Source organism: Sapajus apella, unplaced genomic scaffold (genome assembly GCF_009761245.1).
Source record: "Sapajus apella isolate SASKATOON/1434 unplaced genomic scaffold, GSC_monkey_1.0 scaffold215, whole genome shotgun sequence".
Taxonomy (NCBI): domain Eukaryota; kingdom Metazoa; phylum Chordata; class Mammalia; order Primates; family Cebidae; genus Sapajus; species Sapajus apella.
In genome coordinates this window covers 460,563-473,206 of record NW_022437155.1, presented here as the reverse complement: position 1 = coordinate 473,206, position 12,644 = coordinate 460,563, and the positions used below count along the sequence as shown (strand labels likewise).

At 55.8% G+C, this 12,644-nt stretch overlaps 1 protein-coding gene across 1 annotated transcript in view; it reads left to right on the top strand.

Moving 5' to 3' along the window:
* Positions 1-408: 408 nt before the first annotated feature.
* Positions 409-12,644, top strand: part of RAI1 (retinoic acid induced 1) — a 131,401-nt gene continuing 119,165 nt past the window's right edge. Inside the window, exon 1 of the mRNA XM_032270692.1 lies at positions 409-865. The gene's annotated coding sequence lies outside the window, so the exon portion shown is untranslated. The remainder of the gene's footprint in view (positions 866-12,644) is intronic.

Here is a 12,644-nt window from a genome sequence, read left to right as displayed (position 1 = left end):
CGTGTATCTAAGCATTTGTTTGCTGTCTGTCTCTTCCCACCAGGATGCCAGCTCCACGACAGCAGGGACCGCATTGTCTCTGCTGATTCCTCAGGACTCAGCAAGGTGCCAGGTGCCCAGTAAATGAAGTTTACATGAAGCCAGTGGAGTTTTGAAATCGAAAATGTTTCTCAAACTGTAAAGAGGTGGACACAGGTGACGGCTGGCGGCGGGGTGAGTGTGGGGGCCTGGCCTGACGCTGGAAGCTCCTGATCGCGGGGCGCTCGAGTCTTCCCGGGCCGTGCGGGTATCCCACCGCAGAGGCCCCCTCCCGCAGGCCGGCGGGTGGGGGGCGCGCAGTGGGGCCCGCGGACCGCCAGGGGGTGCTGTCGGGGCGTGCACGGCCCACCTGGCGCCCGGGGCCGCGAGCGAGCTCAGCCAGGCCGCCCGGGAACTTTTTTCCTCGCGCTCTCGTTCTCCTTCTCCCCCCGCGCGTCGCCCGCCCGTCCGCTCTTCCTGTGCGGAGGGGATCGCATTTCCCCGCGGCACCCGCGGACCCCAGGCAGGCCCGGCCGGGTGTGCGGCCAGGGCCCGGTCCCCGCGCCGCCCGCTCCCCGCGCCCCCGGGCGCCGCCCCCGCCCGCGGCTGGGCTCCGAGAGGCGAGTGGGAGAGCGAGGGCGGCGAGGGCTAGAGGCGAGCCGAGCAGGCCGCCCCTGCCCGCGGCCCGAGCGCCGGCGCGAGGAGGGGGCGCCGCGGCCCACCCTCCTTCCTGCCTGGCCGCGGGCCGGCCGGGCCGCCGCGACTGGACCCCCATGGCCACCCAGGCCTCCGGGCCGCGAAGTCGCAGCGCCAGACCCAGGGCCCCCGAGTGAGCGCGGGCGCCGAGGTGAGCAGCGAGCGCAGGGGCGCGGGGGGCGCAGTGGACGCTGCCCTGGGGCGGGGGCGGCGCGAAACGTCGGGATCTTGGGCCCGGTGAGGAGCGGAGACGGATTCGGGGGCCGAGCGCGCACGCTGGGTTGAGATGTGGGGTCTGCGGGGTCCTTGCTTTGTGTGGTGTGGGGGGTGCGCGAGGTCACCGGATGGACGTCTGGGGAGCTGCAGGGTGGGGGCGCCCTGCGCCGCGGCTGAGGGTCTTCTGGGGATGTGTGCGGAGCTGAGGTCGGGTGGGGGCGTCGGGGCGCGAGGGGCGAGTGTGGCAGGGGCTCTGCGTGCGCCGAGGCGCGGAGTGTTTGAGGAGCGTGGGGTGGGGACGTGGGGAACATTCGCTCGGCGCCGGGGGCGAAGGAGAGCTTTGTGAGTGCGCCCGAGGTGGGGGGCGGGTAGCTGACTTCCCCACGCGTGACCGGGGCCCGGCGTGGCCGTCTCGTGGGAGTCAGGGCCGGCGAGGGCCGTGCGTGGCGAGATGGGTGCGCGGGCTCTCTGCGGTGTCCCCACCCGGGCAGCGGCGCCTGGGCCTGTGCGCAGGCCCTGAGGCCGGGCAGGAAGCGGCCCCCGCGACTCGGGGAGTTCTGTAGCGGCCAGGCCCGGGGCGCACGGGCCCTTCGGGGGTGACGTCACGGGCGGGGGCCCCGGACACGCGAGCCTGGCGCCCCATAGACAGCGGCGCAGCCCGCCGCCTTTCTCGAGGCCGGCCCCCCCGCGCCTTGAAGGCAAGGAACCCGGGAGGAGGACATGGGAGCCGAGTGAGGCGGGGATGGGAGGTGGCAGGACGCGAGGGTGACACTTGGAGCCTGGTCGCGCCAGGGGCCTCCGTGGTGGGGCCGAGGGGAAGCGAAACACCAGCCGGGCCCGAGGCCGTCACGGCCCCAGCTTCCTGGGGCGCCCGTTTTCCCGGCGAGCAGTTTCCCTTCCTGGTGCTCTTGGTCGTTCTCCAGTCCACGCAGGGGCCGGAGTGCGGGCTGCAGCGGTGCCCTCCTGCGCGGAGCCGGGGCTGGCGGGGGCGCGGCGGGCCTCGGGCTCTGAATGGATGGGAGCGAGTGTAACAATGCGCCCGTGGGGGCTGGGGGAGGGGAGGCCGCGCGCCTGAATGGCGGAGCCGGCCCCGCGCTGCTCCGCGCGCCGCCCTCCTCCCGCGCCGCCTTCCCCGCGGTTTCGGCGGGTCCGGATTCAGGGACCCACGCGGGACCTGCACGGTTCCTCCCACCAATACTCCCCCCCACCCTGTCCCGCTTTATGTCTTTTCCAACGCAGCAGTGTGTTGAGAATTCAAGGGCATTACATCTGGTTGCAATCCAGTTTCATGCCGCTGCTGGGCTGTTAAGACCTCGCACTGACGTCAGAGCAGGGGAATTACTTCTTTTTATTTTATCTTTTTTTAGTTGTCTGCTGCCCTGGGAGGAGAGGCGGGGGTGGGTTAGGAGAGCTCTGATGTGGAGGCGCCAGCGTGATGGGAGCCCCGAGCTGGGGGCTCTGCTTCTCTTCCTGCCACTGCTCCTCTTCATTCTCCATACACACCTCGCTCTGCTCAGTCAGGCCCACTCCAGGTGGGGGACGGCCCTCGCTGCAGACTGAATGGTGGCTCCTCCCGGCTGACCATACAGCTGCCTTTTCAGAGGCTTCTCTGGGACGTGGCCCTTGGGATCTGGAAGCTGGAAAGGAATCTTCTAGTTTCCCACCCCTCCCCCTCTTGACAGGCGAGCCGGTACATTGGGGCCCAGGAGCAAGGAGAAGTGGCCTTTTGCGTGACACAGAAGGGGACACAGTCATTCTGATCTCAGGGCTGGCTCAGGCCCATAACTCTGGCAAAAGCTCTCAGAAGCAGACGCCTTGGAGGGGAAGAGAATGTATAAAGGCGGGATCCAGGCCCCAGAAGCCAACTGTGGAGTGGGCAAAACAGGACTTTTCCCACCAGCCCAGCATTCCTCTGGTTTTGCAGAGATCAAGGGAACTCAGGGGTGCTGGAACTGCCTTTCTCATCCACTGACCGTGGGGCTCTTGTAGGCAGAGGCTCTGTCTTACTCCTCTTTATTTTTGAGACAGGGTCTTGCCATGCGGCCCAGGCTGGAGTGCAGTGGCACGGACACAGCTCACTTCGGCCTCAGCCTTCTGGGCTCAAGCAATCCTCCGGCCTCAGTCTCCTGAGTAGCTGTGATCACAGGCCCCCGACACCACACCCAGCTAATTTTTATTTTTATTTTTTCTAGAAGCAGGGGTCTCACCACAGTTGCCCTGTCTAGTCTTGAAGTCCTGGGCTCAAACGTTCCTCCCCCTTTGGCCTCCCAAAGTGCTGAGATTACAGCAGTGAGTCACTGCTCCCAGCTTTACTCCTCTTTACAGTCCCAACCCCGGCCCAGTGGCTTTGAAACTCTTGCCTGCGACCTGCAGTAAGAAATAACATCTTAGGCAGCTACACAGTTCACACCCACTGTATATAACCGAAACAAAAGTTTACTGAAATAACTCCCTCACTATGTCTGCTGGTCTATGATACTCTCCGTTCTAGTGTATTTGATTTTTTTTTTTTAATTACTGATTGCTACCCACGAAATTAATTTTGCAATCTACTGATGGGTCATACCCAGAATCTGAATAAAACAGGCCTAGGAAATTAATTTGCCATCTATTCATTCAACAAATGTTAATTGCAACCCTAATAATTCCTCCTGTTTTAAACTACTCAAGTAACACTCGGATACTTGGGTGAAAAATGCAAATAAGCCAGAGATAGATGTAGTAAAAGTGAAAGTTCCCTCGCACCCTCCCTGCAGGTAACCCCAGTTAACAGTTTGAACGTTTCCTTCCAGACTTTTTGTTACTCACTTAAGGCACACATATATCGCATATACCAGTACATGCAAAGTTTTTTTTTTTCCCCAAATGGGGACACACTGTGGCTTCTCACCAGGCAGCTTCCTTTTTCCTCTCCATTCGTCTTGGAGAGGTTGGTTGTGTGGCGAAGTCCTTCAGGGCAAGTTCTGGGTTGATTCCTGGCTCCACCACATACTGAACGGGCCATTTACCTCTCTGTGCCTCAGTGTCCCCATCTTAAAATCAGGAGAATCACAGTACAGACCTCATGGGACTGAAGTGAAGATGTAGGAAGTTAATCCATACGAAGTTTAGCGCAGGGTTTATGCCAATAAATGCTGATTACTGTTGTCATTATTGTATTATTATTGCCGTTCTATCTCCATGGCAGCCCATGTTTGAAACTCATTGCTTTTTAACAGCTGTCTGTGGCCATGGCTTGGGTGTCTTTTTCATCCCCCGTCCAATGTGTGGCTCCACAGGGAGGGAGGAGGTGCACACAACAGCAACGGTGTGTGCAGAGCAGCGTCTCTGTGGAAAGGGCACCTGGGTGCTGGGCCCAAGGGAACGGGGATTTTCCAAGGACCCACTCTTTCTGTGCTAATGCCAGGGTCCAAGCAGGAAACATCCCTGCACTGGCCACAAGAAGTTCACAGCCCAGTGGCTGATTGGGACCCAGCTAACAGCCGAGGCCTTGACAAGAGCTGGGGGCATCCTGGAGGAGGGGGCTTCCTGGAGAAGGGAGATTTGAGCAGGTGCTTCAGGCACGGCACGGCGAGGTACGAATGACAGGGGTGTTCCTGGCAAAGGGAACATAGTGGGCAGAACAAGTCTTTGGAGGCTGGACGGGACATGGCCTGTGTGCTGTGTGGCCAAGAGGGGAGGACTTGGCTCGGAAAGAATGGTGGCGGAAGAGGCTGGGCTGTTGCTGGGACCTCCTCACTGGCCTCCCTGCCCCCTCCCAGGCACTGGCCAGCAGCACTGTCAGAGTGATATTTCTCAATTCAGCAGATAACCTCCAGTGGCTCCTGCTGCCTTCTGAATAAAGGTCCCATCTGTAGTGCTTCCCACGCTGCCCAGGGCCCTTGCTGGTGTCCTCTGCCTGCCCTGCCCTCATTCCGTCCTGTCCCCTCCAGCCACAGCCGGCACCTCCTTGTTAAGGTGCAGCCATGTGCATCCCTGCTTCTGTGCGTCGGTCTGGGCTGTTCTTCCACCTGGGATGCCCTTCACCTTCCTCCCTGCCGCCCCAGACCAAAACAGACGTCCTGTCTCCTCCTCCTCCTCTGACCTCCGAGGCAGAATGAGTCATCTCCCTTTGTCTATACTCGTGGTGTAGCGTTTATCACGGAATTATTGGCAATTCTGCCAGTGTCTGTTCTCCCCATGAGGCTGGAGCATCGAGGCCTGAAAGCATGTCTCCTTGCTCGCTCCGGCCCAGCGCCAAGGGCGAGGCCTAGAACACAGGACGCTCAGAAATGCTTCCTGGCAGGAGGGCCAGGTGAGGTGGAGAGGGTGAGAGCCCAGACATGGTCTCCCGTGGGTCCCTTTGATCCTTAGCAAGGGTATGCTCAGGTCTCTGTGGATCTTGTGCTGTCAGACTTTAGATGAGTGGGGTGACGGGCTTGTTGGGGGGGCGGCTTCCCCAGGCTGCTACCTGAGGGACCTGGGAGAAACTGGCTCGTCCTGTTCCCCAGTGATTGGGGCAGAGCTGTGCCCTCTTCTTGGTGGGTCACTGGGGATCTGAGATTGGAATGTGACACCAGGGAGGGGGAGGCAGGGCTGAAGGTGCAGGCTGGGGCTTGGCTGGCAAAAGACAGATTTTGCTCCACTGGTTTTTGAGCCGATGTGAAGTCTGGGGGAGGGGGCAGAGCTGGGTGAAGTGAGCGTGAGAGAGAGAGAGAGAGAGTGTGTGTGTGTGTGTGTGTGTGTGTGTGTGTGTGTGTGTGTGTGGTCTGGGGGGACACAGCCAGGGAGAGGAGAAATAGGGAAGAGAAAAACAGGTGGGCAGAAAGGGTGGAGTGGGGGTGGGGGACCTGGGGAGTGGTGAGCAGGACTGGGAGGGATGGAGGTTGGGGGACGACAAGGAGTGAGGGAGAAGTTTCCGCTGCTGCTGCTGCTGGAGAGTCTGAAGAGTATGCTCAGGGCTGGGAGGGAAAGCAGCCAGACGCATCAGCTCCCACTGCCATTGGCCATGCCTTCCTTCTCTGTCCAGCAGACAACCGTGTCCTCTCGCCTCGGCTCCATGCTTGCACGGGCCCCAGACAGGAACAAGCTTGTGGTCCAGGCTCTGAGGCCCTTGAGGTCTAGGGGCCAGTTGGATGATGAGCATCTAGATTCTGCATGAAGTGATGAGGCTGGGGAAGAGAAGGCACCCAGGATGCTATGCGCAGGCAGGAGGGGGGTGCAGCAGGCAAGCGTGGGGTGGGGGTAGGGGAGCCATTTGTTAGGCACTATGGTGGGGAGCCAAAACTGCTGGGGCATCTGCCTTTCCTCTCCCGCCTCAGTCTCATTGGTAAATGGGGGAGGGTGGACTGCTCTCCAACTGATGGTCTGTGGGTCCAAGTCACCCACTCCTTGGGGGTGAGAAACCAGGGACCCCGTGGAGACAGCGATAGAATAGGGGCAGTGGGCCTGCTCAGAGCATCTACAGGCCCATGGTCAGGGGCTTGAGGGAGAACATGCAGAATCCAGGGAAGCTTGGGTTCACCTCCTAGAGTTCCCTTCTTGGAGTCTGTGCTCATTGGGAAGGCAAGACAGGGGTGGGGTAGGGGAAGGAGCACTGGATTCAGAGTCAGGAAATGCATTTTAGTTCCAACTGCAGCATCCCTTGGGCTAGTCACTTTCCCTCTGTGAGGGTCAGTTTCCTCTTCTGTCAAAAATATGAATGGCCTTTGTTGTAAGCATTAGAGGTGAGCTGGGGCACAGTGGCTCACGCTTGTAATCCCAGCACTTTGGGAGGCCAAGGCAGGCAGATCAGTTGGGGTCAGGAGTTTGAGACCAACCTGGCCAACGTGGCAAAACCCTATCTCTACTGAAAATACAAAAATTAGCCAGGTGTGGTGGCCCATGCCTGTAATTCCAGCTACTTGGGAGGCTGAGACACAAGAATTGCTTGAACCCAGAAGGCAGAGGTTGCAGTGAGCCAAGATAGTGCCACTGCACTCCAGCGTGGGTGAAGGAGACTCTGTCTCAAAAAAAAAAAAAAAAAAAAAGTGAGGGTTGTTGTGTTTTGTGATCGGAAAGCAAGGAAGTCCTATAGCTTGGGGCCATAAGCACAGGCTTTGGGGTCACACCAGCCTGGTTCAAATCCAGGTACCAGCTGCTCACTCTGGGCTCCATTTCCCTCCCCTTTAAAATGGGGATAATAGGCTGGGCGAGGTGGCTCATGCCTGTAATCCCAGCACTTGGGGAGGCCGAGGCGGATGGATCACTTGAGGTCAGGAGTTCATGACCGACCTGGCCCACATGGTGAAATCCCATCTCTACTAAAAATACAAAAATTAGCTGGGCATAGGGGCATGTGCCTGTAATCCCAGCTACTTGGGAGACTGAGGCAGGAGAATCATTTGAACCCTGAAGGCAGATGTTACAGTGAGCTGAGATTGTGCCACTGCACTCCAGCCTGGGTGACAGAGCAAGACTCTGTCTCAAAAAAATAATTTAAAAAATAAATAACTAAATAAAATGGGGATAACAACAGACCCCCTCCTGGCTGGTTGCTGGTGCATAGTTCCTCAGCTGGGCTGTCACTGCTGAGCTGTTGGGCAGGTGTGTTTTTTGGTTTTTGGTTTTTTTTTGAGACAGAGTCTCTCACTCTGTCATCCAGGCTGGAGTGCAGTGGCGTGATCTCGGCTCACTGCAACCTTCACTCCTTGGCTTCAGGTGATTCTCCTGCGTCAGCCTCCTGAGTTTACAGGTACCTGCCACTTCACCCAGCTAATTTTTGTATTTTTTGTAGGGATGGGGTTTCACCATGTTGGCCAAGCTGGTCTTGAACTTCTGACCTCATGGTTTGCCCACCTCAGCCTGCAAAGTGCTTGCACTGGACCCGGCCTTGGGCACTTACTTTTCTTATTAAAGTGCTTTGCATGTGGAAGAAATCACTATTATTATTATCATTATCATTATTATTTGAGCCAGAATCTTGCTCTGTCACCCAGGCTGGAGTGTAGTAGCATGACCTTGGCTCACTGCAACTTCTGCCCCCCAGGTTCAAGCAATTCTCCTGCCTCAGCCTCCCTAGTAGATGGGATTACAGGCACGTGCCACCATGCCCAGCTAATTTTTTTGTATTTTTAGTAGAGGCTGGGTTTCACCATGCTGGCCAGGCTGGTCTTGAACTCCTGACCTCAGGTGATCCACCCACTTGCCTCAGTCTCCCAGAATGCTCAGGATTTCAGGCGTGAGCCACCATCACCTGGCCAATTATTTTTCTTTTTCCATTCATGCCAGGTCACATGTAAACCTTACCTGTAATAACATTGGCCAAAATGAGGAATTTGGTGCTTGTTTCTTTTCTAGCAAGGTCAAGGCAGATCGATTGAGTGGGTCTTATTATATATGGAGCAGGTGAGACTTACTGCTAGTTTTCTGGCCAGAGTTTCTGTATCCAAAGGGACTTTGCCCCAGTAGTGTAGGTGGACCTCAGGAAAGCATCCAGCAACTTGTGACTTCAGTGACAGTATAACCACAAACCCCATTCATTCATTCGTTCATGTCTAAATCACGTGTTCAACACCAGGGTACTGGAAACACAGCCATGAATGAGATGCAGTTCTAATGTAGCATAGTGGATATGCATACATATTTTGGACTTTGCCTGGCTTCAGAACCAGGGTCTTCCACTTGCAAGCTTAGCTGAGTCATTTATCTCCTTTACTTGGTTCCCTCATCTGTAAAATGGGGGAACTGATAGAATCTACCTCATAGGGTGGTTGTTTGTTCAAGTCCAGTGTCAGCTACGTAGAAAGTGCCAGAGCATGTCCCTTCACCCATTGTTGCTTTTATTCCTGACCTGAAGGACCTCATGGACCAGCTTGGTGCTGGAGGAGGTCACCCTGGGCAGCGCTTCTCTGTGAGGGCTAGCATCCAGAAGGGGGTGCCAAAGCCCCCCGACTCCTTGAAGCAGACCCTTCTATAGCAACCTGGAGCTGCTTCTCTGCTTGGCTGCTGGGGCCTGATGCTGTGAGGCCTTATTCACCTGGAAGGTCCACTCTGTCTTGTGCAGTTGTGCTTGACTTGAGAAGGAATTTCAGTCTTGGCAGGCGCCGAGGCTCACGCCTATAATCCCAGCACTTTGGGAGGCCGAGGCAGGCGTATCACCTGAGATCGGGAGTTCGAGACCAGCCTGGACAACTTGGTGAAACCTCATCTCTAAAAATACCAAAAAAAATTAGCCAGGTGTGGTAGTACACACCTGTCATCCCAGCTACTCGGGAGGCTGAGGCAGGAGAATCGCTTGAACTTGGGAGCCAGAGGTTGCAGTGAGCTGAGATGGTGCCATTGTACTCCAGCCTGGCGACAGAGTGAGACTCTGTCTTCAAAAAAAAAAAAAAAAAAGTGGGGAGGGGGGTTGGGGGCCAGGTGCGGTGGCTCACACCTGTAATCCCAACACTTTGGGAGGCTGAGGTGGGCAGATCACCTGAGGTCAGGAGTTCGTGACCAGCCTAGCCGACATGGTGAAACCCCGTCTCTACTGAGGATACAAAAAAATATCCAGTGTGGTGGTGAGCGCCTGTAATGCCAGCCACTCCGGAGACTGAGGCAGGAGAATTGTTTGAACCCGAGAGTCAGAGGTTGCAGTGAGCCAAGATCATGCCACTGCATTCTGGCCTGGACGACAGAGTGAGACCTTGTCTCAAAAAGAAGGAATTTCAGTCTCAAGTATGAAAGTGCAAAGTGTTTTCTGATTGAGGACTCCTCAGCATCGGGAGGCAGCAGGACTGCCTGCCTCTGTGTGTTCTTAGGCAGGTCCCTCAAGCCTCCCTGAGCCCGCTTCCTCCTTCATCAAATGGCGAAAGTAATATTACCTATTTTGTAGTTTTGTTAAGAGAATCAAATGAGATAGGGCCTCTAAAGCTCTTAGCCAATCGTGGGCACAGGAATAGTGTGCTTAGTAAATATTGTGCCTATTAGTGATAATAAGAATTCTCAATGTAAAGTAAAAAGCACCTGAACGATTTCTTAGGGGCTACAGCTGCATAGAGATGTGAAGTTGTAAACCTGCCACGAACCCAAGTGGACAAAGAATTATTACAGCAGCTGGAGAGACAGGAGGCTCAGAGAAGCTTAACTCCTGTAGCAAAGTCACCCAGCATTCCGGCTTGGGGTGGGCAGGGGTGGGAATAGCTTTCAGTCCGTTGCTCTCTGGTGCTTTGATAGTTATTCCTCAGCAAATAGCCATGGGCAAACAGCATTGATTCACAGCTGAGGTCACATGGACCTGTCTTCTGGAAGCTTCTGTTCTGATAAGGAAAATGAAATTTCTACATGATTATGATAAAAGGTAAAATAAAATCATATGTTCTATTAGACTTTAGAGGGATAAAGTCATGTATTCACTCATTCCAGAGGGCTCTGTGCCAGGCTGTGGAGCAGTGGCTTTCATTCAGGGGTGATCTTGCGTCTCAGGGGACACTGGGCCATGTCTGGAGACATTTTTGGTTGTCTCAGCTAGGGAGGTGCTACTAGCATCTAGTGGGTAAAGGCCAGGGGTGCTGCTAAACATCCTACCGCACAGGGCAGCCCCCGGAACCACATAGCAGCTGGCCCTGATGTCCATGGTGCCGAGGGTTGAGATCCCTGCCTTGGGAAGCAGCAGTGGCCATGCAGATGGAGCCGCTGCCCGTTTGAAGCATGCAGGGTGGTAGCTGAGCAGACGTCACAGAAATTATTGCCTAGATATGGATATTGACTTGTAATGTGAGCTATGAAGGAAAAGGCAGCGGGCAGAAAGAGGGATATGGGGCTTTCCACTCCTTCAAGGGAGGGCCTCTGGGGAGGTCTTTCCAGCTGAGGGCACAGCCCAGGCAAAGGCTCAGAGGCAGAAAGGGCAAGGGTATGTTGTGGGTGGGGAGGCCACCACGCACCTGGTACATGCCCAGGGAGAGATCAGAAAAAGACCTGGCCTCAGTGGACCAGGAAGTGGTTTCCAGAGGTGGGGAGAAGACAAAGGAAAGGACCAAACCCTTTAGTCTGGTTTGAGGCAACTCCAACCCTCAGCATGCTGCGCCCCGGGGACTGAGCAGGGTCAGGTGGGCGGTGGCAGCACTTGAGGCCCAGGTGCTACCCCCCTAACCTGGGGCCAGCCTTTTCCCTTTCTTTCATTTGCATTCTTCTGATAGGTGGGAAAGAGAAGCAGGAAAAAAGAGAGCAGAGGAAAAACAATATTTTCATCTCAAACACAGATAGGGGTGGGGGAGGCGGTAAGGAATCTGGTTTATGATACCTTTGAGACAAACACAGAAAATCCCCACCGTGGCCCGAAATAGCAGTAAAGCAGACGTTTTGCCAAATCAGACTTGATTGAGTGGCTCTCTCCTTGAGTCCAGCAGGATGTGGATGGAGCTGGCTTTGTTCCCTTGGGGTGACACTGTCCCCTGGGGCCCCTGCCCTGGCTAAACTGTGAGGCCCTGGTCTCAGGACAGGAGCCTGGGGGGCTGAGCTTGGCAGCCCTTGGCCTATGCCTGAGAGGGCCAGAAATGGTTACAGGGGTTGGGAAGGTGAGGGGTGGGAGGTTCCTGGCAGGAGGGCCAACTGAGTGAAAGCATTGTTGGGAGAAGCCTGGTTCCTCTAATATGTGAATATCTGTCTCTTTGGATGCTGAAAGGGATCATGGAGAAAAGCCAGCATCCAGTGCCCACTACTGTGCCAGGCACTGGGTGGTCCTCCCTAAGTCTTATTAACTGCCCTATATGGATCATCAAGGAAACTAAAGCACAGAGAGGTTAAGTGATCAGCCTGACGTCACACAGCAACCAAGTGGCAGAGCAGGCCCTGCCTGCTCCTTACCCCCTTCCCCACATTAGTCACTCATCCATTCGGGAGCTAATCCCTGGCTATTAAATAATACCGTGATCTTGTGAGAAGTGAAGGCTTGCAGTCAGACAGCCATGAGCTTGACTTCTGACTTTTTTTTTCATGGCTTTCTCCCTCAGGACCTCCTCTTTCCTCAGCTCTCAAGTGGGCATAATCATGCCTTTATCCTGGAGTTGCTATAAGGGTTAAAGTCAGCATAGAAGGGGATGGAAGGGGAAGGAGGAGGTCCCTGGGCCACCCAGCTTGGCAGGGTGCAATAAGAGAGTCCTGGGTAGAGGAGCCAGGCAAGATTGCAGTATCTCTGTGCCTATCAGTGTTGGGTTTCTTTATTTGAAAGAGGAGAGAGGGCAGACTCCACTCTGCAGGTAGAGAAGGTGGTGTGGAATTCGGGTATTTATTTTTCTTTGCCTGTGAAAGCCCTGTTTTCGCTCAGGCTAACTGAGTAGGGCTTCCCGACACTGCAGTGGGTGCGTACATCTCCACACTGATGTGCCTGCCATGCAGAGGGGCCTGCCCGGGGTGGTCACTGAGGGCATCCACCAAGTGAGGCCCCCTGTGCAGCCTGTAAAGCTCTCATCACAGCGTCTGGGATACCTGGGCATCCCCAGAAAGAGTGAGGATGGGTGAGGGCAATGAAACCAGGGCATCATTCTTCCACCTCCTCTGATCAGGCCCTCCTGGTCCCATTCATCTTCTTATCTCCTGGCAGCCAGTAGGTTGCTGGAAAGGCAGGGGTAGCCTTCCTGATTGACAAAACAAGCTTGCTCACAAAAGGAGAGGGGAGGCTGGCTGGGCCTCTCCAGCTCCCCTCCCCCTGCCCCAGGCATCTCTCCTGCTCCACCCAGCTGGCACCCTACTTCTAAGATGTTCCGAGGGGCTCC